Source organism: Cynocephalus volans, chromosome 7, assembly GCF_027409185.1.
Source record: "Cynocephalus volans isolate mCynVol1 chromosome 7, mCynVol1.pri, whole genome shotgun sequence".
Classification (NCBI taxonomy): domain Eukaryota; kingdom Metazoa; phylum Chordata; class Mammalia; order Dermoptera; family Cynocephalidae; genus Cynocephalus; species Cynocephalus volans.
Genome location: NC_084466.1, coordinates 65,799,220 through 65,826,545, shown reverse-complemented (window position 1 = coordinate 65,826,545; position 27,326 = coordinate 65,799,220). Strand labels below are relative to the sequence as shown.

The following is a 27,326-nucleotide window of genomic DNA, read 5'->3' as shown; positions in this document are numbered from 1 at the left end:
TAATTTAAAAATACTTTATCATCATTTTCCTTGATGAACTGGCTAGATGGACTTTTCTTTCTTTCTCAGGATCTAGGGCTATAATATCTGGAGCCCTTTGGGAATTATCCTAATAATGAATGCAGATCACTTTTAATTTGATTGAGTATGGCACTTAGGGTTTTTGGTTTTTTTTGTTTGATTGTGAAAAGACTGGATATGCTTTGCCAGGATGCTTTAGTCTTCTAGTTGCCATCTCTTGGTTTCCCTCCTCCAAAGCATGGCTTTCTGAGTGCATCCATGTTTGGAATATGTCTCTTCACACTTAAAATAGAAGGAGAGAAAAGAGGGAAAAGATGAGAAACAGAAACCGAAAAACAAGAGTGAAATCAAAAGAACGAGAAGATAGGCCATAGACTGGGAGAAAATATTTGCAAAAGACATATCTGATAATGAACCTGTAACCACATTTACAAAGAACTCTTAAAACTCAACAATAAGAAAACCACCCCATTAAGAAACGGGCAAATGATCTGAGACACCTCACCAGAGAATACATACAGATGGCAAGTAAGCATATGAAAAGATGCTCCACATTATACATCATTTGGGAGTTGCAAATTAAAACAAAAATGAGATATCCATACACACCTATTAAAGTGGCCAAAATCTGAAACACTGACACCAAATACTGGTAAGGATATGGAGCTACAGGAACTTTCATTCATTGCTGGTGGAAATGCAAAATGGTGTAGCCACGTTGGAAGACAGTTTGACAGTTTCTTATACAACTAAACATACTCTTCCTATATAATCCAACAATTGAGCTCCTTGGCATTTACCCCAAGGAGTTGAAAACATGTCCACAAAAAAAACCAACCAACCAACCAAACAAACAACCACACACGTATAGCATCTTTATTTTATCTACTTTATTTTATTTATAGCTGCTTTATTCGTAATTGTCAAAACTTGGAAGCTGTTAGGTTCGGAGAAGACTTTTAAGATGGTGCTACCCAAAGATACTCCGAATGATGGCACCTACCCTACAGGACTTCCCGGTAAAAGAAAAAGAAAAAGAACTCGTAATCAGGACAGAACTCCACGCCGTTGGTCTGCCTCTGAAACCATACTTTACACACTAAGGGAACCGGTAATCGTAAACCTAAAAAGCACCTCATTAACGTAAGGCCTCAACAACTCCCACTAGATATTTCATTTAACTCCTCATTAACATCAGCTATGGCCAATCAGAACAACACAACTCACCATAAGAAGAAATATAAGCCCAACCCCTGGGGGGGGAGGGCAGGCTAGGTCTTGTGCCTATGCCTCCCCCCGTGCTGCCTACATGGGGTCCCATGCCCCTGCCTGTGCAAATAAAGCCTTCCAAGCCTGATTTCTTGTCTCAGTACCAGTCTTTGCTAATCGCCGACCTTTCAGAAGCAACCAAGATGTCCTTCAGTAGATGAATGGATAAATAAACTGTGGTACATCCACATGATAAATATTATTCAGTACTAAAAAGAAATAAGCCATCAAGCCATGAAAACACATGGAGGAAATTTTAATGCATATTACTAAGTGAAAGAAGCCAGCATGAAAATCTACATACTGTATGATTCCATCTATATGACATTCTGGAAAAGGCAAAACTATGGAGACAATAAAAAGATCAGTGGTTGCTACCTACTAGTAAAAAATCAGAGATTAGTGGAGAGAGAGAGAGAGAGAGAGAGAGAGAGAGAGAGAGAGGGATGAATGAGAGGAGCACAGAGGATTTTTAGGATAGTCACACTGTTCTGTATGCTACTACAATGGTGGATATGTGACATTCATTTGTCAAAACCTGTAGAACGTTCAAGAGTGAACCCTAATGTAAACTATAGACTTTGAGTGATAATGATGTATCAACGTAGCTTTATTTTATGTTGGAGGTACGGTTTGGGGGCCCAGTAGTAGGCCCCAACCCACCCTGTCCTCTTACCAGTTTCTTGACTGCCACAGGAAAGAATTCAAGAGCAGAGTCACAGTAGAAAGTGAGAACAGGTTTAATAATATGAATAAGAGATAAAAATTTCACAGAGAGAATGTGGCCTAGCTCCAGGGGCTGAGCAGGGCCCACACCAAGTTTAACACAAAAGCAAGAAATACATACTTAAAGCTCAGTACAGAGTGCAGGCTGGCTCAAGAGAATGAGCAGATGCTTGCTGAAAGTAAGTTCAATACAAAAAGAAATACACACTCCATAGGCAGAGTGCAGGCTGGCTCCAGGAGAGTGAGTGACAGCCCCATCTTCTGCTGGCATTTGGCTTTTACAGTTTCTCAGTCTAAGGAATATTCAATTAAGGAGGTGGGTCTCAGTTTTTTAACATTAGTCTTGCACATGCTCAGTTGGTCTCTTCCTGGAGCATGCTCATTGGTCAAATCCTGTCACATGCACCAGGCATATTCAAGAAAGTTTGTGCTCTATAGTATCTCTAGTGGAAAGTCATTCAGAGGATAAACTCCACTTTACTGAGTATGTCCAACCATCAGGGTTACATAACCCTTGTGTACTGAGCATGCCCAGCCACTGGATTTGCATAAGCCAGCCCCTTGTCTTCTTATTTTCCCCCTGTTGGTGCTGAAAATAGGTCTAAGTGGCAATAGTAGCTTTCCTTTAGGGGAGGGCCAAGAGGAGGAACCTGAGACCTTGGAGAGTGGCTTAACACCCAGAAGTGTGTCATGAAACCTGAGCCCAGGGAAGCTGAAAACCTCCTATATCATATTGATTGTAAAAAGTGTACCAGTTTGGTGTGAGATGTTGATAGTGGAGGTAATTGTATGTGCATAGGATCAAGGGGTATATAAAAACACTGTACTTTCTTGCTCAATTTTTCTGTAAACCTAAGGTACTCTAAAAAATAAAGTTTACTGGGCCAAGCCCGTGGCGCACTCAGGCGAGTGCGGCGCTGGGAGCACAGCAGTGCTCCCGCCGCGGATTCGGATCCTATATAGGAATGGCTGGTGCACTCACTGGCTGAGTACTGGTCACAAAAAAGACAAATAAAATAAAATAAAATAAAGTTTACTAAAGAGACAGAGAGAGAGAGAGAGAGAGAGAGAAATGGCACAAAGGCAGGTGGTCCAATGGATACAACCCACTCAAAAGACCCAGACTTTAGTCTTGTTTAAACCTCACTGTACTTTATATTTTCATTGGTAATACTCTGCAAATAAAGCAGTTGTTCACAGTATGAGATTGGAATTTAGGATGAGCTGGAGTGACCTGATAAGATTTCACGGAGAAGACAGAATTTTAGTTGGAGGAATGGAAAGGATTTGGATGAAGGCAAAGGAAAAGGAAAAACAGCCTGAGTGAAGGGAAGAGCATGAAACACCAAGCCTAGGAGAGAGGACTGAGCCAAGAGAAGAGCAGCCTCACCCAGGTGGAGGGTGTGTGTGAGTAACTGTGGGAAATACAGCTGAATGGGAGGATGGACCGTAAATCTGCATGTCCTGTTAGAATTTATAGTATGCACTTTATGCTTAAGGGGACTGCTGAAGGTTTTTGCAAATATTGGCGAAAAAAAAGAAAAAAGGCTACACTATGGAGATTGATCTGTCCGTTGAAGCAGAGCCTGAGACAGGGATTGGAGTGTATGTGGTTTGCTGAAGAAGGGATCTCAAGGAACAGGGAGGGCACAAAGCAGGAGAGAACAGGGAAAGGAGCTAAGCAAGGATGTGGTTTCAGCAGAGGACTAATTAGCCTGGGCAAGATCCCACAAGAGCTGTGGAGCATGAATTGCACCACAGAGCTGGGCCCATCTGGGGGCAGAGGGGATCAGGTAACCTTTGTACTTGTATCAGGCAGCCATTGGCCTCCCCAGGAGGTGGGAAGTGGGACTTCTTAGACAAGGCAGCCCCATCTCCCCTCCCCTCACCATTCTGCACAGGTCAATTTTCTGGAAAAGGGGACAGCTGTAAGCCATTTGCAGCCAACACTGACACTAGCTGGGACGTGGGCACTGGGTGGGGCCAGTAGCATCCACTGCAGCCCCTTCCCCTCTCCTACTGCCCAATCAGCAGGAATTCCTGATGTACACAAGCAATAAATTAATTCCACTTTGTTAAAAAAAAAAAGAAAAGATTGATCTGGCATTTTGGGTGAGTGAGGAGGAAGGAAACACCAGGGGCAGAAAGAGATTAAAATAGCTTCACTCTTTTTTCATGGGGATAAATAGGTTCCTAATGATCTTTTATTTACATTAGAAGAGAGAATACCAAATAAATCCAACATTACTAATAACAATGTATAAAAGAGAGCACAAGCTTCTGGGCCAGGGCTGAGCAGACTGAGTTCCGTGAGCCTTAGAGGTAGCTTCTACCAGAAAATGACAGGATGCTCTGGTCCTTTTCAAGCTACTCAGCTATAGGATGGAATTATTCACTCCCTTCTGACCCAAGTGGAAATAAAAAGGAGGAGGCATCATTTGTGAACATACAAAGACTGTTTTACTGGTTCTGATGTTGTCAATGTAGTATTAGGTCATCTTATGCAGAATACGTGCCTAAGTAGCAATGACATCTCTTGTCTTAAAGAAGCGCGTTTTTGCCGGGTTCTAATGAATCATAAAGTATTTGAACCCAATAGGAATGAAGCTATTTAAAAATGAAAAGGAATTGGAATTTGAAGATTCCAATAATAGTCTCTACAGGTTTCTAGGCAATAAATTATTTTATGTTTGTTTCAAAAGAAAGGAAGAATGTTGAGAACGGATTAATTGATGAACTAAAAGCAAAATAACTTTTAAGACCAGAAATGAAATTATTTCAAATCCTCTAGCACAAGAGATCAGTGAGGAAAGAATTGAGGAATTTATTCATATGAGTGGGAATTCTGCTTTACCTCCAGACATCACGGTTAACGAACCTGTTCTCCAGCTTTCAAAAGAAAGTTACTTCATGGGCCGAGCCTGTGGCGCACTCGGTAGCGTGCTGCGCTGGCAGCGCGGCGACACTCCCGCTGCGGGTTCGGATCCTATATAGGAATGGCCGGTGCACTCACTGGCTGAGTGCCGGTCACGAAAAAGACAAAAAAAAAAAAAGAAAGTTACTTCAGTTTTCATTATTTTTTTCAGAGCTTTGTAAACTGCCTTCTTTTTTAATAAGACATTTTTAGAGCAGTTTCAGGTTCACAACAAAACTGAGCAGAGACATCCAGGTCTGCAACGGAGCCAGTCCCTCACCCAGAGAGCAGTTTCAGGTTCACAACAAAACTGAGCAGAGACATCCAGTCTGCAACGGAGCCAGTCCCTCACCCAGAGGTCCTGAGAGGAGGTTGGGCCAGCCACCTCCACACTCACAACCACATTCTAGAATGTACTTATTAACCACAGGTGTTTCTTTGGGATGTGTGACTTATCTGCTCATGTCCTTCACCAAATTTTTGCTTAGACTTTTCTAATTCATTTTTAAGAGTTCTTTTTGCAGTGAAAAATTTAAAAAAAATTTTTTTAAAGTAGAGAGTAGAATAATGGTTACCAGAGCCTGGGAGGTGTGGGTGTGCGGGGGAAGACTAGGGGTGAACTAATGGGGACAAAACTATGCTATCTAGACTAAGTAAATCATTGTGTAGGATATGCATGTATTCAAACAAGACACTGTACCCTACAAAATTAAATATAAATAAAACTGAATTTAAAAAACCACAATATATAATTAGAGAGACAGTATGTGTGTTTGTAAATCAAATGAGAAAAAGACATATGCACCAGGGCTGGCAGGATATCATAAAAGGTCTGTCCTACTGCAGTTGAACCTTACCGAGTGCTGTAGGAGGCTTCATCCAGGAAGGCTTTGGTCTTCTGGGCAAATGACATGAAAGTGTTGAAGTTGTCAGAGCCATTGTTTTGGCAACATGGGTTGTAGGAGGAGGCTCTATATTTCTCTATCATGACTACACACACACATCCTCACACAAATGTGTGTGGGAGTGGATGTGTGGGGGTGTACAATCTAAACTTCTCTAGATACTATTAAAAGCCTTGCATAACCTGGCAACATCCCACCAAGCATTCTTCTATCCCCCGTGGGCTCTTCTCGCTGTGTTCTGTTCAGCGTTCAGCATAGGAATTTGCTTTGCTTGTACTAAGATCTATATCATTACTCTAATGAAGATAGAGAAAGCATGTAGCAAATTTTGTTTTAACAAAACTCGAATTTTGAAACTCAAATTTCTGCAAGTTGGAAGTTAGTATTAAGAAATTTCTTTCAGTAAATTTCTTAGATGTTTGACCAAATTTCTAGAGAAAATACTATCTTTTTCTATTTTGCATTTTTCTAAAATGAGATAAATCTGTGCATAAATAGTAAGACACATATAGGTACCTGAAGGCAGACTCCATTTAACCCTGATTTTTAAAAAAAGTATTAATTACCCTAGTATCTGATAAAAAGTTTTCATGTGATGCCTAATATATATATATATATTTCTTCCTTAACCTTTTCCTCACAGCTTGGAAAAAACCAATGATAATTTTATGTGCGTTCCAGTGAATTATTTAACATTCTGATCCTTTAATAAAAAAAGAAAAGGATATCACTTAACCCTAACTCTCAAAATATTATTTAAAGTATAGTTGCTTTCATAAATGAAACATATGACAATATACATTATTTCCTGGAAATATACTGGTAGAACTGCTAAATGATTTTCAAAATTAATTTGTTTAGAATCTTTATAAGAAAGACTTGAGAGTCTAACCATGGTTTGATATACCAGATTTCTAAATATTTTTGTATATTATACTACATTTCACATGTACTTATTAATTATATTTAACACATATGTGTAATTTAAATCTAAGTCAAAATAGGAGGAAAAAAGTGCTACACAGGAAATTAAAAAACAAATTTGGCTGGTTTGGGAAACTCAAATTTCTGAAAACCGTAAATTTAAAGCCTTATATTCTCAGACTTAATAGCCAGATGACTTTGCCTTGTGTTTAAACAATGTTCTAGCTAATAGAATCAAAGAAGTAGAAAAAAACTTCAAGAAGTCTTCTGACAGTTCTTTTTTCTGCCTAGTCCAAGAACGGATTGCAATTCAGTCTAATAGGAAGGTCATGCTTGTTTAGACTTTTTGTTTTTAAGCCACAACAAAATTATAACCATTTAACAAAAATATTCACAAATCAAAGAAAGAAACTATTGCAATAATACATTGAACTTTCAAAAAAAAAAGAGAGAGTGGTTATTGGATTATTGGAGGTGGGAAAGGAGGAGGGGGAGGGGGTTAGAGAGAAATTTGTTCAGGGTCACAAAGATTGATTACGTTTTATAAACATGAGTATGGTAATTATCCTGATTTGATCATCACCTATTAATATTGTACACATTATGGACATTCAGTTCTGTACTCCACAAATATGTTTCAATAAAAAAACTGTCAAAAAAATGAAAGAAAAGCTTGAACTATTTTGATCTCCTGCAGAGCTGTGGTCAATAGTAGCTATAGGTGGTCGAGCGCTAAAGTGATCTTTCCAGTTTGAGACCCCAAGACACACTGCATTTGGCAATAGTTATTAAGCAAGAATAACATTCATAGAAGCAGCGTAATTAATGGGATAAAAACATTAAAGGTTTTATTCTATAGTCAATCTTCATGGCTTCTGGTAGTGTAAGCTAGCCATAGATACTGTTGAGGAGGCTGTTTCCTATTAACTCAGGGATCATTTCTTAGATCAGCGTAACAGTCTATGCCTAGCTAAACCTGTTCCCTAATATTCCCAACCCTATGTAGACAGACAGACCTGGAAGAGGCCTCACAGCGAGTTACTGACAAACCCTTAGAAGGGACTGGCATAGTTAATCTTTTTTGTCCAGACCAGGCTCCTCGTACTGCTTCCTAGGGTAAGCAGGGATAGAACGTGTACTTGAAAGCTATCTTTCCCAGACTTTGAAACTACAAGATCTTCGGGCTGGTGGAATAAGCTGGTTTCTTCTCCTGGGTTCTGCCCCAATACTTGGTGTCTTAAAATTTTTTAAGATTTGTTTTGATGCCAAAGAGAAGACAGTTAAAACAAATATATCTTTTTAGTGAGGTGATAGCTGTAAGGCAAATTGGGAGGTTAAAACCAAAGGAACTCCATTGGAGATGAAAGTGTAAGAAGTGAGCCGGTCTGTGTGATCTATACCAAGGACCAAAAGAGGCCTGAAAGAAGTATGTTTGAGAGTTTCCCTGTTACAGATTGCTCTCTACAAAGTACTCAGATACAAAGGGGATTATTTTGTTCCCCAAATCTGCCTGGGTCCCAGGCCAGTTTAACCAACCTGAGAGAAAATATGGGAAATGTGAGTAAGCCCACCAAAACAAGATAAATCTACTTAGATTTTTACTTTGAATCTGACATAATCAACTTCCTTGTGCTTTGAATCATTGAATAACAGTGAGGACTTGTACCCAACAGAAAATTGTTTGTACTTTGAGTCAGAAAGCATTTAAAGAGACTGTTTCTGTATAATCTTTCATCCAGTTTTCCTCTGGCTTATTTTAAGAAAAGGATCAAAAGGTTGATTTATTAAAACCCCAAGATACAAATATTTATGCAAAAACTCCTTTTTAAATTTTAAAAAATTTTCCTTAAGGGTATTTCAGACAGATAAAACAAGAGCAGGAGTCAGGATATAACTTTTGAAGGCCAAGGGAAATTCAGGCATATTAAATATACTAAAGGAAACTTCTCCTCAGGATATTCTTGGGTTTGGTTAATCATACTGCATAAAAGGACTGTAAATTCCATTTTAGAGAAAGTGCATGACCTAAACTAGAAACAGCACATTTAACCATCATTTGCTTTAAGAGACCACACAGAGGGGAAAATATTATACAAGAAAATCTGATCTGACAATAAAAGATATACTAAGGAAGTGGTCTGTCTTTGGTTTTGCCAGAGGAAAAAGCAAAGGAATAAAAAAGTCAGTACCTTCTTCCCCTTTTCTACGTGCTCAGCTCAGGGCCATTTATAGCCATTGGAGCATTAGAGAAACAAACACAAGAAGACATTCCCCGAAAGAATAAAATTGCGTAGAATTGCAAATAAACCTCTACTCAACAGGAAAACAAAAATTGCTAGTGGTTCAAGAAATACTCATAAACTCAGGAACTTCCTGAAGTGCTCTATATCAGTTAAAGCCCCTGTAAGTCACTAAACAGGGGGCAATACCTCCGTGTGATTACGCACTGTTAGGAAGGAGACCATTTGTTCCACTTGACTCTCTCAGTGCCCTTGTTTTTCAGTACTGTGGGTCAAACTATCAACGGAGCATGCTGCTCCGAATATTACTTAACTAGCTTTTCCACTTTTTGGCTTAGGCAGTTTTTAAACTTTGATATTAATTTCGTTCTGAAAGTGAACTAACTACATCTTGCAAGGACGAAGGTGATACTTTGGAGGCACAATAAGGCATTGTATTATAGTCATTACCAAGAAATAAGATGACCATCATTCTGAGACACCAGAGTTAGTTTTATGAAGAATTAGAGTACATATAACAGAAAAAAACATGTATACTGCAGACAAGGAGTCTTATTGGCATTTAATCAAAGCAATTCAACTTAGTGTTTTCAAAAATCTTTTGCCACATTACCTATACACTGTATAAAAGTCACATCGTCATAATGGGGGTGAGAAAGTTTCCTTGTTAATGGCAAATAGGTGGGTGGTTGCAGACGACTGCAAAGATACAGGAATAAAAGAAGAGAGAAATTGGGCAGAGAGGGCGTGGGGTATGAGGTGTGGAAGAAAGGACACATGTTATTAAGAACAAGTAGTTCTGGAAGGCAGAAGTTTAAACTAATAAATCCTGTTGTCTAAAGAATGCACCCAGAAAGAAAATAAGCTGCTTAGTTGGTTGAAGACAGAATTCTAAGAAGTTTTCCTTATACAGTTTCCAAGGAAAACCAATATTTCAGAGGCTCAGGTATCCATAATCAAAGAGTATTTTCAAACAACACTTGAAGTCATAAAGTAATGAACAAGACAAGATACGCAGTGAAGAATCATTGCTAAACTGAAGCTAATCTTGTGCCAACAAGTACAGGGCAGACAAGGTTGTGTTCCTAAGGTGATGCTGCTTTCATTTGGGGAACTCCCCCTCCAAACCAAACTGAAGAATGTTACTCATAGCAGATTCCCTCTGGGAGGAACCTGAGGAAAGTCACAAAAAAAGGAGAGGAAGCCAAGAGTGTTTTTAGTCTCACACATCCGGTGCTATTTTTCAGCTGCTATTTTGAAAGATAAACATTACATTTGTGGTTGAGTTTTTTTCCAGGTTAAAAAAAACAAAACAATATGGTTGTGAACAGAAGAGACCTGAGATGGAGCTAATGACCTTGGAAATACATGCTGCCTTCCTGGTTTTAAAAACAAAACAAAAGAAAGACACCATTAAACAAACAAACAAACAAAAAAGTGGTTGAAAAACAGTGACGCCCTTGCAGCAATCTCCAGTGCCCACAGGGCCTCCAGCCAGTTCTACAGTAACCTAAACACAAAGTCGTTCTGTCGCATGGGAAGCCCTGTGAGCAGAGAAATGGCATACCGTGCCTGTGTAGTCTCATTCCATTTCGAGGTTTCTTTCAGTCGGTATTTTAGAAGCAGGAAGTTTTGTTCAATGCATGTTTTATTGAAACTAGAGTATTTCCATGTTCTTCTTAATTAGAAAATAAAAGCAAATTTAATTTAGGGAGCTAGCAGAGTTTTCTTGTGGGTTTGAAGGTAATTGCACTTTACCACTGGGTCACTTGCATAGCGTACTTTGGTTTCACATTAGATACCAAAAGTGGCTCTTACTTTCTGTATCCAAAACTGCTGTCTTCACTTAGGACATCACTAAAGGCTATAGTCTCCTGATAGATCAGAGGATTTGAGAGGTGGAGATCAACCTATATGGGATTGATCCAGGCAGTAGTGGGTGGAAATGCCTGCTGGTGCAGATATTATTGAGCCTCCTTGAGAACTTGCTCAATGTGCCTGATAATGTGCATTGAAGGATGCTGCAGAATGTTTTCCTTTACATAGTCTACAACATGATTGACTTGTAATGGTGCCATTAAGTCAGATCTGGAAGGCAAAAAGGGCTGCAGGAGATCCCACATGTGTGATTTTTAAATTTCCCAGTAACAAAATATATTGTTGATTGGCATCAACAACAGTATTAGTTTCCTATGGCTGCCCTAACAAACTAGCACTGACTTGGTGGCTTAAAACAACAAAAATTTATTCCCTCACAATTCTGGAGGCCAGACGTCCTAAATCAGTATCAACAGGCTGAAATCGAGGTATTGGCAGGGCTGTGCTCCCTCCAGATGCTCTACGGAAGAATCTGTTCCTTGCCTCTTCCAGTTTCTGGCGACTGCTGACATTCTTTGGTTTGTGCCTTTATCACTCCAGTTTACAAGGCCAACATCTTCAAATCTTTCTCTGCTCATTCACATCATATTATCTGTGTGTGTGTGTGTGTGTGTGTGTGTGTGTGTGTGTGTGTGTTTGTGTGTGTGTGAGTGTGTATGAAATCTCCCTCTGCTTCTCTCTTATAAGGACACTTGTAATGGCATTTAGGGCTCACTGGATAATCCAGGATAATCTCCTCATCTCAACATCTTTAATTTAATCACATCTGCAAAGACTCTTCTTCCATATAATGTAACATATGCAGGTTCTAGAGGTTAGGACCTGTTATTTTCAGGATCATCATTCAGCCTACTATAGGCATACACTCTGTTCTCTTTTTCACTCTTGGTAACACACAGTACCCACACTATTCTAGGAGTCATCACTGGGCTACTTGTACAATTAACTAATTGACTAATAAATACTGTGCACCTGCTCTATGCTGAGCACTGTCCAAGTTGTAGTAGCAAAACAAAAGTAGTATGAAACACAATCTCTGCCTTGAAGACAAATATGATCCTAAGACAATACTCATACACAAGTGACCCAAATAGAAACTCTACAAGACAGAGGATAGTCAAATGGTATAGATTATAAATGCTATAACAGTTCAAAAAAAGGAGATCTTCATTTAAAAAGAACAGAAAATATGAGCAATTTAAATCCACATTGTTTAGCATTTGGAGAATTCTTTATAAAATTACTTGCAATACCCACAAAACTCTACTAAATAAAAAACTGGATAATAAAATAACCTTAGTGACATTATTGACTTTTGCAAAAGCTTGAAGTACTATCCATATATTCAACTGGTCGCCTTTGTTATTAGCCACAACCAGATGTTGATGATACTCTGTAATGATGTGCAAATTTGTAAAAGATGAATTTCTTTAGAAATGCAAATTTTAGGGACTCATAGGTCCTTACACTTCTAAGAAACTAGAACAGGCATAAATTGCATACTTAACCAAAAGTTAGTTTTTGCTCTTTTCTAAGCTAAAAGGTCTTATTGCCATCAATTGTTATATAAATGAGAAATAAGAGGGTTATTAAGAGATGGTCTGAGTTTCATCATGTTTGTTGAAAAACAAAGCAAAAATAAACTAGAGAATCATAGGAGAGAGAAAAAGAAGCAGGGCTGGCTGTTTAGCTCAGTTGGTTAGAGTGCAGTGTTTTAATACCAAGGTCAGGGGTTTGGATCTCCCTACTGGCCAGCTCCCCTCCAGCCCCCTCCCCAACCAAAAAAAAAAAATAAAGAGGCACAGTTAATATTACGGTGTCAGGTAAAATAGGTTCAGAACTAAAACATACAAGTGAGAAACAAGATCACTATGTGATACAAAAACTATATAAAAAAATAAAATACTAACAACATTAAATCTGAATGTCCCAAGAAATAGAACAAATAAATGCCTGAAACAAAAGGTAACAGAAATACAGGAAGAAATAAATAGAAATGTATTCATAAATGAAGATTTTAAAATTCTACTGTCAAAATGGCAGATGGCTTAAACAATCAATTATATAGCTAAACAATGAAATAAAGTGGAATTAACAGATGTGGAGAGAAATAAATAGATTTTCTCCTTGAGAAGTAGAATGAGACTCAGAGATGTTTAATAAACACAAAAGACCATAATTCTACATGTCATTTTTTCTAAAGTACAAAAGTAAAAGTAGAATTTAAAAGTAACTAATCATGTGGAAAGCATAGAACACTCTCTTAAATAACGCCTGGGTCAGAGAAGAAATCAGAACTGTTGATAAAACAGGGTGTATTACCAGAAACAAGTTGTATATGACTGGAAGTGTTCAGTGAACATTGCGGTTGATGTTCCAGCATCCATTCCACTCCAATCATATTGCCAGGGATTTGGTTCTGAATTGGGCATGTGCCCAATTTTTGCCAATGAGCCTAAGTCTGTGAAGAAAACCTTTCTTGCTTCCATGAGAGAATCAGAAGAGGAGATGGCTTCTTTCCTTCTAGACTTTGCCATATGTGGATATGATGGTTTGGATTACTTAGCCACTTTGCTACCAATATTTGCAAATCTAAGAACTTGCTAGAACCTGGGTCTTTGGCCACATTATTGAAATGATATTGCCCTACTCAGACCTCTTACTAAGTTAAACACATTTCCTTCTTTAAATCAGTCTTTATTGGGTTTTCTGTTATTGTACTAGAAATAATCTTGTCTGATACAAAATATAAAAATATGGAAACTGTGTATGTCTTAATGCAATTTTAAAAAGAAAGCAAAATAGAGAATATATATGAAAATATGTAACTGCTAGAAATGGCTAACACTTAAACAGGATTTATTATGGCCTGGGCACTGGGCTAAATACTTTATATATATTAATTCGTATAAACTTCACAATACTTCTAATGAGGTGGTTACCATTACCATCTCTGTTTAACAGATGACAAGGTATCTGTTGGTAATTTGCTAGTAGCCGATGAAACCAGGTTTCTACCCCAGGCAGTTTAATTTCAGAGTGCTCTAATACATTATACTAAATTGCCTTTCACTTCTCTATATTTCTCTCCAATTAAAAAAAATGGGGGCTATTTCAAATAAAGAATTAAACAAATGTATGTCAGCATTCCAAATTGCAGTTGATAGGTGGTTAAAAGAAACATACATACACACTGTATTGGTTATATATTGCTGGGTAACAAACCAGCCCCAAATTTTGTGGTTTAAAACAAAAACAATGATCTATTTTGCTTGTAAATCTTTAGTTTGGGCATGGCTTAACAGGGATGCCTTATCTCTGCCCACCACAGCATCAGCAGAAGTGGCTACTTTGGGCACTGAAGGATCTCCTTTCAAGATGAGTCACTTATTTGGCCAGTAAGTTGCTGCCGGCTGTCAGCCAAGGCTCACACTCCATGTGAGCCTCTTCACAGATCTCTTGGGCTTCCTCATAGCATGGTGGCTCAGTTCCAAGAGCAAGGGTATCAAAAGAACACGAGGAGAAGCTGTATTGTTTTTTGTAACCTAGCATTGGAGGTCACACGGTATCACTTCTGCCAGACTCACAAGGCCAGCCAGAATCAAGGAGAAGAACATAGATGTCACCTCGCAATGAGAGGAGTGCCAAAGGAGAATGTGTGGGCTGGTTTGATTGTTGTAGAGAGACTGAGAAAATATACTCTACCACAAACATTTTATACCCAAAAGGATACGGATAGGAAGTCAGATATGGAATGGGAAAATGCAGTCACGATGTAAAAATAATGCTAATTTAAAAACTCCGAAAAAAATAAAAAATTTTGAACACAGTGCTTGGCAGGGTTAAAACATTATAAATTGTTTTTTTTGAAAACTAGTCGACAGTTTCATACTCTGACACAATATAAAAATATAGGAATATTCTAAATACTAACAAGAAGTCAGTAAATGTGATGATTCCATGTTGTTTAATAATTACATGGATAGTATAAATGGTAACTTTGTAAACTTATAGATATAAGTAAATATACACACATTAATAAAATGGCACAAATATATGCAGAAAATTTTAGAACTATATGATATGATACATACACACGGACAGATTAGAAGTGAATAAGGAGCATTAGAATTAGAATTGAATGACCCTTATATTCTTTTTTCTATAAACTTGCTTAAACGTATAGTACTAATAAATAATTTTAATGTGGTATATAAATTAAATATATCACAAGCTCCAACAATCATAAATACAATATATTAAAAAAGAATTCATAAAAGCAGGTTGCCCAGTAAGCTCAGTTGGTTAGAGTGCGGTGTTAAAACACAAAGGTCAAGGGTTAAGATCCCCATACCAGCTGGCCATATTAAAAAAAATAGAACTATAGAACCAGGCAAGCAATGGAGCCAGCTGCCTCCCACCACCAGGGTCCTGAGACAGAGGCCATGGGCCTGAATCCTTGCCAAGCAACAGAGCCAGCCACCTGGGGGTCCTGAGGCAGGAGTCGAAGGCCAGCCCCTCCCAACTACCCTGCAAGAACATCTTAGAATGTACTTATAGCCACTTAGCCACTTGTGTTTCTTTGGGGTGTGTGAATTACCTGCTCATGTCCTTCACCAAATTTCTGCCTAGATTTTTCTAATTCATTTTTAAGAGTTTTTTTTTTTTTTGCATTAAGGATGTTAATCTCTGTGTGTTAAATTTATTCCTTGTCTATTGATTTTAAATTTAATTTGTGATATTTTCCTTCATTTCTATGTTGAGAAAACAATTTTGCATGTAAACATTAAATTAAAAAAATATATGGATGCCAACGACCCATTCTAGACCTTTGAAACAGAACCCCCATGAGTGTGGCCTTGGAGTATGCTTTTTTGCAAAGCTCTCTAGGTGATTCTTATGCATTTGAGAATCACTGATCCACTGTAAAATGGAAAGCAAGATTTTAAAAATGTGTTTAAAGGAAAGAGAAATCATAAATATCTAAGCATTAGTCTTGCAGTTCTGTAGACAGTAATGAATGTGATCTTGCTAAGTTTTAGTTTGCTTTTCTATGGGAAGGGAAGTTTATATGACAACTTTACAAAGTTTTTATCTCTTAGAGTTATTGTGGGAATTATTGTGATAAAATACACCTCAGTTACAGTTTACAGAGTAAGACACTTTCTTCTCAATTACACTGCTATTGCCTTACTGTGTGACTAAGATCTTTTGCCATTACACAATGGGACCTTCGTATCAACAAGCAGGTTTGAGATGATTCAATAACCTTCTCTAACTTTATTGCCCAATAGCAATGAGTAGAGCACTGAGTCAGTTAAAAAAAACCCAGCATGTCTTAAGTCAGGTGAATAATAACCACTTTAATAATAGTAGCCCTCAAACTGCATATTTAGTGTTGGTGTACAGTAGTGAGCGTAGCTGCATACTTCCTGCACTTTACAGTTAGTAGTTAACTGTAATAGGAAACTAATTATCCACATGTTATAGTTCAGGGAAGTAGAAAGGCAGAGGTTGCATAATTTTTTCAAACCTGTCAACCAACAGCAAAATTGGAATATCCGATCATTTCTAACTTTCTGATATTATCTTGGACTTCTACAATGGACTTGTAGCTCCAATAGACTTAACTAGTCTCTGATAACATTTATTGAATACTATTATGTTCTGGGCACCATGAGAAGTGCTTCCACAGGACATCCATGCAAAGTAAGCATTATTATTATCCCCATTTTAGAGGTGGGAAAACTGAGGCCCAGAGATATTTAAGCAATGTGCCAAGATCTCACAGCTGGCCAGGAGCAGAGAGTCCTTTGTGAGCTCAGCAGTTCTGGCTGCAGAGCCTATGCTCTTAACATTGTGTGCAGTGGAGACACTTTGGGGCTATGGACTGGAGGTGCTGGGGCCTTCGGAGAGTTTTCCTTGGGAGGGATGGAAGTCAAGAAATGAATCACGCGATTGGGCGGTCCAGACGTTTCAAATTTGCTGACCGGAAGTAAATGCTGTTTCTTCTTCCAACAGCTTACTTATATCTTACTCTGTTACTCTTTCTCTTGACTTCTTTTCTTTCTTTTTTCTTGTGGATCGACATCAAGCCTAACTAAGGAGGGGTGGCCACGGATATCAACGTGGAAGGCTCTTGTGCTGAACAGCGTGTGCCCGTGAGACAGAAGCTTAGAGATACCAGAGTGAGGCACACATATGGTGTTCTTTCAAATTTCAAAGGAAAATATGGAAGCCTAGTTTCATTCTTTTACCATATTGATGTTTTTCAAATTACATCTGTTATTGGTTTTGTTTTTGTCCGGATTTTCATAGAAAGATTCATCTGTACTATACTAGCTAGTGACCATGTTTTTAAAAATTCTGATAGTAATATATGCTTGTTGTAACAAAAATTTAAGAGTATATGGATTTGTATTGAACAAAATGTTTCAGTTGGATTACAGATGTAAATGTAAATATGAAACTATGAAATTATTGGAAGAAAACATTGGTGAATTTAAATAATAATCTTGGAGGGAGGAGAAGACTGTAGACATAAAATAATATGGAATAATAAGGAATTCCTGTAATAATAAAGGAAAACACCCATACATTAAATTGCATAAAACTTTCTCGTGAAAAATCTACGATAAATAAACTAAAAAGATTAACAAAAGCAGGGGGACAAAATTTATAACACCTATAATAAGTAGCTATTTTTAAAACTATACAAAGAGCTACTTCAAATTAATACGAAAATTATAATTAAATAGAAAGTGGGCAAAGAACCTGAATAGTTTACCAAAAAAAGGCTCATAAAAATGCTTTCACCTCACTCATAAATAAAAATGTGAATACACTAATAAGATGTAATTTTCATCTGATTACCAAAGATTTAAACTTTTTATAGTACCAGTGTTGGCAAGGATGTGAAGAAATAAGTATGCTCACATACTTTTAATGAGAGTGTAAATTGATATAACCTTTTGCAAGCCAAAGTAGCAATATTTGTGAACATTTAAAATTCTCAGATCAAGCAATTCCACCAGGAATTCATTTTATGTATACATTAATACAGACACACCAAAATATATGTCATTGTGATACTGCTTGTAATAGGGAAAAATTACAAACAACCTAAATATTCTTCAGTAGGGGAAGGGATAAATAAATAATGATGTTTCCATTCTACAAAATAATATCTAGTGTTTAAATAATGACACAAAACTAAATATGCTTACTTGAAAGATGTTCATTATATATTTAGTGAAAAAAGCAGTTTGCAATAAAATATACATGGTATGATCCTATTTGAGTATGTGTATTTTACAGTATATACATGTATTGGTTAGGATGCTCTTGTTGTAAGTAAACAGAAAATCATGAAATTTATCAGCATCTATAATGGGAAGTGTGGAGGCCAGTTGGGTTTAGGGTGGCATTAGAGGCTTAATCCGGTGGCCTTTCTGTGATTCTCCTGGCTCAGCCTCCTCTTGCTGACTCCTACTCAAACTGGTTCCAGCGGTTGAGGCTCACCTCCAACCTCAGTTTTCTTGAGAGGAAACCCGCCAGTAAATTTCCCCTTGCATCTCATTGCCCTGAACTGGGTCATGGCTGTGACTAGTGGTCCATTCTCAACCTGAACCTTGAGAGAGGGAAATATCATGCACTGATGACTTAGGCCTGGATTTCTGAGCCAGTTACTGGCAAGGAAGAAGAATTTAGCATGCTTATCTGAGACCAATAAGGTCTTACCCAAGAATTAGGGCTCACTAAATGAAAGGCAACTATACACGGAATGGAATGGAGGTAGACATGGATTTTTATATTTCACTTCTTAGCCTTCTGCACCATTAATTTTTTTTTTTTTTAGAGTTGCTTGTATCTGACTTTGGATCTTAGTGAACAGATGGCACACTCAAAAGAGATTTTAACGAAGGGACTATTTACCAAGGTGTAGGCAAGGTTAAAGGAACGAAAATCGGGGTGGTGAAGCATGCGGGGACTAGCAACAGCGGGAAGTGGGTCCTACTCCTAGGCTTGCAGATGCAAGGGGGTGGGTTGGGGCAAAATAGTGGTAAGGGAGTCTAGAAGGAGCTGGGGCTAAGGAGGAGACATGAAGGGCAGCTACTGTCTGCACAATAGCGAGGGAGGAGGGGATTGCTTGTGGAGGGGAATAAATAAATCTTGCCCTCCAGTCTCCTGATGATTCTGCCTATTAGCCAAAGACAACCAGAAGCCAGGGGACAAGGGTGCAACAATCTGCAGAAGTCAGCCCCCTGGGAGTCAGAGCAGGGGAGAGGATGGAGAATGGATGACTGGGGAGAGGGGCACACCGGTGGGACAACCAGCCAGTACAATATATACTTGTATCATCTAATTGAAAACATTAGTACTTTTTTTATATTAAAAAGTGTGGGAAATCCTGTCACATGATACAACACAGATGGGCCTTGAGGACAGTATGCTAAGTGAAATAAGCCAGTCATGTAAGTACTGTATAATTCCATGTATTTTCAGTACATAGTGTAGTCAAATTTGTTAAAAAAGGTAGAAAGGTGGTTGCCAGGGACTGGGAGGGGGGAAAATGGGGAATTGTTTAATGGGTACAAAGTTTCAGTTTTGCAAGATGAAAAAATTCTAGAGGACTGTTGTACAACAATGTGAATGCATTTAACACTGCTGAACTTGTACACTTAGAAAGAGTTATGATGGATTCTGGCCATGCTGTTAGGGATGTAGGAATATCTCATTGTAGCTTTAATTGGCAATTCACTGACGACATGATGTTGAGTGTCTTTTCATATGCTTTTTTACCCACTGTATTTCTTCGTTGGTGATGTGTCTATTCAGGTCTTTTGCTCCATTTTCATTTGGGTTTTTTACTTTCTTATTGTTGAGTTTTAGTTTTCTTTGTATATTTTGGATATGAGTCCTTTATCAGATATGTGGTTAGCAAATATTTTCTCCTAGTCTGTGGCTTGTCTTCTCATTCTCTTGACAGTGTCTTTTGCAAAGCAGAAGTTTTTAATTTTATTGAAATCCAGCTTATCAATTCTTTCTTTCCCTAATAACACCAAATGTTCACAAGAATGAGGAACAAGAACTCTCATTCATTGCCGGTGGAATGCAAAATGAAACAGCCACTTTGGAAGACAGCTTGGCAGTTTCTTACAAAATTATATATACTATTATCACATATTTTGGTCCATTTTATGCTGCTATAGCAAATACCTGAGACTTGTTAATAGATAAAGAACAGAAACTTATTTCTCACAGTTCTGGGGGCTGGGAAACCCAAGATCAACATGCTAACCGGGTAGAATATCTGGTAATCTCTGCTTCCAAGACGGTGCCTTGTTGCTGAATCCTCCAGAAGAGAGTACCCATTCTTGAGGGAAGAGCCATTACCTCTCAAAGGCCCTACTCTTAATACTATCACATTGTCTGTTAAGTAAGTAACAACACCTGAATTTTTGGAGGGGACACATTCAAACCAGCAATCATGCTGTTGGGTGTTTACCCAAAGGAATTGAAAAATTGTGTTTTCACAAAAACCTGCACAATGGATATTTATAGCAGCTTCATTTATAATTGCCCAAATTTGGAAGCAACCAAGACATGCTTCAGTAGATTAATGGATAAACAAACTGTGGTACATTCATATAGTGGAATATTATCCAGTGATAAAAATAAATGAATTGTCAAGTCATGAAAAGACATGGAGGAATCTTAGTTGCATATTACCAAGAGAAAGAAGCCAATTTTCCTCTTTAGTACAGTGGTGAGTAAAAAACCAAAAGAAGCCAATCTGAAAAGGCTACTCTGGAAAAGGCAAAACTATGAGATTGTAAAAAGACCAGTGGTTGCCACGGTTTGGGGGAAGGGAGCAATGAATAAGCAGAGCACAGAGGATTTTTAGGGCAGTGAAATAACTCTGTATGATACAATAATTTTGGATACATGTAATTATACATTTGTCAAAGCCCATAAAATGTACAATATCAAGATTGAGCCCTAATATAATCTATGGATTCCGGGTGATAATGATATATCAACGTAGGTTTATAATGGCAACTATTAAATAAAATTTATAGGAGGCCATTGATTTGGGCTGAGCTTCTGTGCTAGGCCCCAACAGACTAAACCAGAAAGGAGTTACTCCTGCTAAAGTTCTATGCCATCAAGCTGAAACTAATTTGTTTATCTGGGCTTCTGAGAAATCATTAGAGAGGCATGATAAGGAAGTCGCCTCTGCTTTAACCTTTCCAAGGAAAGTAACTTTGAAACAACCAGTCTGCTTTTTGTTCATTGTTTCTGCTTTCCTCAGCCTATTTCTGTCTATAAATACTCACTGCCCATGTTGCAGAGAATTCTCTGAACCTGTTCTGGTTCTGAGGGCTGCTCAACTGGCAAACCCTTCTTTGCTGTAATAAACTCTGTTAAATTTATTCTGCCTAAAGTTTTTTTTTTTTTTTTTTGGCAGCTGGCCAGTACAGGGATTGAACCCTGCACCTTGGTGTTATCAGCACCACATTCTAACCAACTGAGCAAACTGGCCAGCCCTTAAAGTTTTTCTTTTACCATCACAAATGTACCACAATGGTGCGGGATTTTGACAGTTGGGGGAGGCAGGGGTTCTATGAGAAATCTCTGTAGCTTCCACTCAATTTTGCTGTGAACCTAAAACTGCTCTAAAAATTAAAGTCTTTTTTAAAAAATAGTTATGATGATAAGTTTTATGTTATATGTTTTATTTACAATTTTTTAAAAAGTGAAAGTCTTTTCTTTTTCCTCCATTCCCCCAAAGAAAATCATTAACAGTGTCTGTATTTTTAACCAGGTTCCAAACTTCACAACCTTGTTTCCAAATAATCATTTAAAGGCAAGTACTGTGCTCAGAGTTCCTGACTAGGGAAATACAGATTTGAGAGTAACTGACATAGGCATGATATTTCTGTTATGGGAGTGGATGAGATTTTGGGGGACTGTGTGCACAGAAAGCAGGAGAAACTGAGGAGGAACCCAGGGAAACTCACATTAACAAGGCAGAGAGAGGAGAAAGCTGCCAAGAATGAGAAATAAGAACAAATAGGAAAGGCAGTAACCAAGGGCAGAGAACATTTGAAGAATAAATGCATAAATCAAAACCACAATGAGATACTACTTCACGCCCACTAACCATCACTAAAACAAACAAACAAACAAACAAAAACAGAAAATGAGTGTTGGTGAGGATATGGAAAAATGCATTGCTGATGGGAATGTAAAATGGTGCAGACACTGTGGAAAACGGTAGGGCAGCCTCTCAACAAGTTAAACACAGAATTACCATGTGATCCACCAATTGTACTCCTGGATGTATACCCAGCAGAATTGAAAGCAGGGACTCAAACAGATACTTGTTCATTGCAGCACTATTTGCAATAGCCAAAAGGTGGAAACAACACAAACGTCCACTAATAGATGAATGGACAAACAAAATGTGGTATATACATGCAATGGAATATTATCCAGCCTCAAAAAAAGAATGAAGTTCTGTGTCATGCTACAACAAGGATGAATCTGAAAATGTTATGCAAAGTGAAATAAGCCAGACACAAAAGGACGGATATTGTATGATTACACTTAAATGAGGTACCTAGAAAGGCAAATTCGTAGAAAGTGGAATAGATGTTACCAGTGGCTGGGGGAAAGAAAAATGAAGAGTTCGCGTTTAATGGATACAGAGTTTCAATCTGGGAAGATCAATCTGGGAAGATAAATAAGTTCTGCAGGTAGATGGTGGTGAGGGTTGCACAGCAAGTTGAATGTACTTAAGGCCAATAAACTGTACACTTGAAATGGCTAAAATGGTAAATTTTATGTTGTGTATATATTACCACAATAAAAAAAAAAGAAGAAGAAATGCATAAAGAAGCCAGACACAGATGAGTACACCCTGTTTCAGTTCATTTACATGGAGTTAGAGAATAGACAAACCTAACTGGAGGTGAGGGTAGAGTGGGAACAGCAGCTACCATGGTGTGTGTGGGAGGGGGGAAGGAAATTGGAGAAAGGAAAAACTAAGTGTACATTTCAAGGAGTTTGAAAAGGTGACAGATAGGGAAATGTTGGCTAGGAAAGCCTAGAATGAAGCTTCTTTTAGGAAGGGGAAATCAAATGTATTTTTAGATTAAGGAACAGATGGAGAGGGAAGGACGACAGGGCAAGGGACAGAAGAGACAGATGACATCTGCAGGTGTGAGGGGAGAGGCTGAAGAAGGAAGGGGCAGGGTCATCCTTGGAAAGGTGAAGGGGCACCTCTTCCACTGTGACCATGAGAAAAAGAAGCAAGGATGGCTGAGGACTGACTAGGCGAGAAAGTGGAAGAGAAGCACCTCAAAGGACCCAGAAATGCATGGTCTTTTCTCACTATACTTGACTGCCTCTTCCTACCTTTCTTTACCCCTTCCTTTTTTTTTTTTTTGGCGGCTGGCTTTATGCAGATCTGAACCCTTGACCTTGGTGTTATAACACCGCACTCTAACCAACTGAGCTAAGCTAAGCGGCAGCCTCCCTACCTTTCCACTACCACCACTATCCCTGCAAATTCTAACCTCTCTGGTCTATTTCTCTCTCTGAAACTGACTCTGCCACTAACTACCATTTTCAAAAACATTTCTGTTGACATTTTCCCCATCTGAACATGGAGGTATTTGATTAGAAGATCTCTACGTTTTTGTTATTCAAGCTACCACATTTTGTTTTACTATGGATGTGAATTTTAGAATAAATCAGTTGGAATATTTATGTATGTTTAATTTCCCCTGTGTCCTGAATTTAATAAATGCAACTGGGAAATACGTGTCTTATGCCAAAATTATGTTGGAAGTAAAGAGCTATCTGCCTTCCTCACAAAAGTTCTTTGTTGTTGTTCTTGAAGGGAGAGCTTTTTTTTCATTTCACAAAGAAAGATGATTTCAGACTTAGATAGCTAAATTAAATATATCGACATGTGCTTGATGTATCAAAATTTTATTAGTAGGAGGCAGATGATTGGAACCAGTTTCTGTCTATTTAGAATAGTGAAGACTTCATTATAGTGCATCAGCCCATGATAAGATTCTGGGACAGCTCTTGGGTGTGGAGTCTCATTAACTCAGAAGTAGAGGCCTTTGCTGAAAGGCAGGTGATACTGCAGTAGGGTCCTAGCTTGAAAACTACTTCATCGAAAGTGTTCAGAAAAGCCCCCTTCAAAGGCACATGCAGGTGATTCAAAAGGCAAAATTACAAATGGCTAATGCATGGGGGAAAATGGAAAGCTTCATTAATATTCAAAGATACAAATTAAAACGACAGTCATATACCATTTTATCTTATCCAATTACCAAGTTTTGTAAAAGTAATGCTTAAGGGTAAAGGGTAATGGGAAATCTCATGGACTGCTTGTAGAGTATAAATTGGTTTAATTTTGTCAAAAAGCAATAGAAGAATGTATATCAAAAGCCTTAAAAATGGCCATACCTTTTGAATCAATAATTGTAGTGCTAGAATGTCATCCTTTAAAGAACTCAGAAAAGTGGATAAAAGCTTTCTCACACAAAGATATTCATTGCAGTGCTAATTGTGATTTTTAAAATAAGCTGGAAACATTTGAATGTCTAACTATTAGGATTTCAATTATAAAAGATATATATGATACCATAAGTTTCATAGCCATTTAAAATATTTATGAAGAATTTTCAATGTGGGGAAAATGTGATAATGATAAGAGTTACAGTATTATTTATACTGTATTAAAATATGTATATGTACGGAAAAAGAATGGAAAGTATCACAATTTAAAGTAGTTATATATAAGTGACAGGGTTTTAGTGATTATGTTTTCATTCTTTAAACTTCTCTCTTTTTTTCACAATGGATAGGCATCATTTTAAAATCGGCACATAAAATTTTTTTCTGATAAAGAAAATTTCCTTTGATCATTTTCGGTAAAGATTAAATCCCTATACTCCAGTAAGATGGGCCAAAACATCCAGCTACAGTCACTTATTTATTCAACAATATTTATTAAGCTTCTACTGTGTACCAGGCTGCACTCTATATACAGGGAATTCAAGGGTAGAAAAGACTCCCAGACACAGGCTGTCCCTTGACAAGCTTACGGTCTAGTGGAAGGTTCAGTGCATTCGTTTGCTAGGGCTGCCATAATATACCACAGACTGGGTGGCTTAAAACCAAAGAAATTAATTTTTCCACAATTCTGGAAGCTAGAAGTTCAAGATCAAGGTGTTTGCAGGGTTGGTTTCTTCTGAGGCCTCTCCCCTGGGCTTGTAGATGACCGTCTTCTCACTGTTTCTTCACATCACCTTCCCTCTGTGTGTGTCTGTGTCCAGATTTCCTCTTATTATGAGGACTCTAGTCATATTGGATTAAGGCCCCATCCCAATGACCTCATCTTAAATTAACTACCTCCATAAAGACCCTGTCTCCAAATATACTCACATTCTAAGGTTCTGGGGGTTAGAAGTGCAACTTATGAATTTTGAGGGGACACAACTCATATTGGACACAGCCAATAATATCTAGCAATTAAACAAACAATCCCATCAGGAAGAAGGCCTGGAAAACCTGAGATTATAAACATTATCATTGTACTTCCAGCACTACTGGTGATTTCCAGGGAACGGTGTTGTGTTTACTATATACTTTAGTGCTTGCTGATTTTAGTCTTCTTTTCTTCAGTGTGTTTGTATGCTTTGTAGCCTCCTCATTTAACAACTTAACAGGAATGGTACACGATGGAAGCCAGCCATTGCACATCCAGGCCAGCGAGGGAGACAGCCCAATGCCTGGGATCCTGAGAGACTGGGCCAGGACAGCCCTGCCCCTGCCCACAACCAGATCCTAGGAGATACTTACAAACCACATGTATTTCTTTGGGTGTGTGACTTATCTGCTCATGTCCTTCACCAAATTTCAGCTTAGATTTTTCTAATTCATTTTTAACAGTTCTTTTTTTCTATAAGAATATTAATCTTTGTGTGTTAAAAAAAAAAAGTAGGGCCGGCCCGTGGCTCACTTGGGAGAGTGTGGTGCTGATAACACCAAGGCCACAGGTTTGGATCCCTATATAGGGATGGCCGGTTAGCTCACTTGGGAGAGTGTGGTGCTGACAACACCAAGTCAAGGGTTAAGATCCCCTTACCGGTCATCTTTTTTTTTAAAAAAAGAAAAAAAGTAGAGAATAGAATAATGGTTACCAGAGGCTGGGAGGGGTGGAGGTGGGGGGAAGATAAGGGGTGAACCCATGGGGACAAACTATGCTATCTACCCTAAGTGAATCATTGTGCGGGATATGCATGTATTGAAACAACACACTGTACCCTGCAAAAATAAATACAAATAAAATTGAATTAAAGAAAAAAAACAGGAATGGAACAAATTTTCGTTGAGTTATGATGACATGCAACTGACATTTTAAATGTATCTTCTCTTCAGAGTGTCAGAGAATGAATATTTATTCTTGGATGCCTAATATTACAAAGTCATTCGTTATCTTTCAGGGGTGTGAATTAATACCTGCTGAGTTCCCAGATGAGGATATGTCATGACTCCCAAGAAGGGCTTGGCTGGTTTTCAGTCTCTAGAGTTGTAAACAAACAGAAGCCTGGGAAATACACTCTGCCCAGTCTAATCACTTCTCTGTGATTCATTTTCAATAGCTTTCAAAATTCAGAAGAATACTTTTTTATGATACCATATATAGAGTCTTAACAAAATTCATGATCTACTTCCTATACCTTTCATTTGATCTCAAATACCTTCCTAAATCTTTCATTTGGTCTCAAATCCTTCAAGGCATGTAGCAGACTACAATTAAATCCATTAAAAATAAAACAGATTCTTGAGATTGCATAGATTGCAGTTGGAAAATGTTTGTTATATTGCTTCATATCTACAGCTCATTGCCCTCCATTCCAAGAAGAGACTGAATTTTGCATAATCACCTGAGAAGCAATAGAAAGGTGGGTTAGTCTAGTGCTTAGCGGCCTTGGGTCTGGAGGCAGCTCTACTTTGCGTCTCCAGGAGGATGGTGAAGATGAAATGAGTGAACCGTCAGAGAGCCCTTGCAATAGTTCCTACACTTGATCTTAGCTGAAAGGCCGAGATGCCATCCTTACAACAGTTCCTGGTGCACAGTGACCTGAGCGATATTCAAGAGCCACTATTATTAGACTTTGCAGAGCTGACTTTCTGTCTTTGATGGGCTCTTGCTCTACTGGCCTATTCCCACACTGCATCCAGACTTAGCTCTAGTCAATTACCCAAGATCTAGTTCAGAGCCAACAGAGTGCTCTATGACAACTTTGAGCCCATCTGTAATGACATTTTAATAAGGTAAACATTTGACCTCTTAACTATTGGAAGTTCAGTTTTTGGCTCGTTGGATCTATACAATTGCAATCATTCCCTTTTCTA

General features: G+C 38.2%; 1 pseudogene; it reads left to right on the top strand.

The window, feature by feature from the left end:
- The first annotated feature begins 3,458 nt into the window (after positions 1 to 3,458).
- Positions 3,459 to 25,755, top strand: LOC134381652 (DEP domain-containing protein 4-like; annotated as a pseudogene).
- The last annotated feature ends 1,571 nt before the right edge of the window (positions 25,756 to 27,326 follow it).